Here is a 1,741-nt window from a genome sequence, read left to right on the forward strand (position 1 = left end):
GCCCAGGATAGCATTGAACTAAGTGTGTTGCCAAGGATGACCTTGAACTCCTGATATTCCTGCTTCCACCTCCCAAGTGCTGAAATTACAGGCACAGCCAACCGTGCTCTGTGTCTTTTTTTCCCCTTCTGTTTATCTTTTCTGTTAAGAGCTCCAGTTTTTGTTCCACAAGACAAAATACGCGAGAAAAAAAAGTCTCTCTGTGATTAGCATTCAAAGATCATTTCTTTGACAGAGTTTTAGGGCTCCAAGGAGAGCCCATCAAAAGTCCTGGACCTCAAGAGAGTGTTCCAGGCAGGCAGAGAGAAGCAACTCAGCTTAAGCCATGAGGAACGGCAGGTGGAAGAAAAGCAGCCCTTAGAGTGTTCATCGAGAAACACCGCTAATTTAACTGAAGATACCCAAGTCTCTGTTTTGGGTCAGAATTATCTTCCTGAAATCAAAGGGGTTGGGGCTGCGTCAATAGGCTCCACATTCGTGTGGCAAAATGATTCAGCAGATCCCCTCCAACAGCAGGTCTACAGAGACAGGCTGACAACAGAGAAATCACCATTGCCTAGCACCAGCCACACAGGCAGGACCAGGAACTTCTGCCTGGCCTCAGTGTCATAGAGGCAGATCAAGGTAGAAGGCAGTCAGTTCTGATCTCATCCATGGATCAAAAGACAGGCAGTATTTTAAAAGGTTTATTGTTGTTGTTATTATTATTATTATTTAGTGTGTATGTATGTGTCTGTGTGTGAATGTGTATGTGCATGTGTACTTGAGTGGCCACAGAAACTAGAAGAGAGCATTGAATCCCTTGGGGCTGGAGTTATACCTGACCTGGGTCCTCTGGAAGACCATTTTTACAGCTGAACCATTTCTCTAGCCCTGGAAGTACTTATTTTACATCCCAGCTGTAGCAATGGGGTCCTTTTTTTATTTGCCTACGAGGCTGAGATTTAAGACTACCGTGATTACTCTATGGCACTCATATCAGATTCCAAACATAACAATGAAACTTCCTTCTTTTCTCTGGCATCCGGAAGAAGTACTTCCTTTTGCAGAGGGCCTTCCTATGACTTAGTATTCAATTCTATTAATTTTCCATAGCCATGGGCTAGCTAGGAGTGAAAATACTCTGGAATACAGGCTGACTTCCAGAGATACCATCACTTGTTTCTTACACTTGGCTGCTGCGTGGTTTTGATTCCTATATTCCTGGACCAAAAAAGAAGGAAGTTATGTTGTGGAACATTACTTTAACTATGTGTTACATTTGTTTCTGTTGCAGAATACTACTTTAAATGTGTAAAGGTGTGTTACCTTTGTTTCTGTTGCATTAGTTTAGCTACATAAAGATGTGTTACATTTGTTTCACCTTGCCTGCCTAAGGCACCTGATTGGTCCAATAAAAAGCTGAACAGCTGATAGCTAGGCTGTAGAGGGACAAACAGGGCTGGCAGGCAGAGAGAATAAGTGGGAGGACGAGTCTAGGCTTGAGAGAAAAGAGAACAGAGAGAAAGAGATGGAGATGACCAGGGCCAGTCAGCCAGCAACCACTGGCCAGTCAGACACTGAAGAAGCAGGAAAAATAAGAGATACAGAATGAAAGAAAGGTAAAAAAAAACAAAAACAAAAAAAAAAAACTCTGAGGCAAAAATAGGTTAAGAGACACAGTTTAAAATAAGTTATAAGAGCTAGTGGGACAGGCATAAGATAAGGTTGAGAATTTATAATTGATAGTAAGTCTCCATGT

This window comes from Microtus ochrogaster, chromosome 6, assembly GCF_000317375.1.
Source record: "Microtus ochrogaster isolate Prairie Vole_2 chromosome 6, MicOch1.0, whole genome shotgun sequence".
Taxonomy (NCBI): domain Eukaryota; kingdom Metazoa; phylum Chordata; class Mammalia; order Rodentia; family Cricetidae; genus Microtus; species Microtus ochrogaster.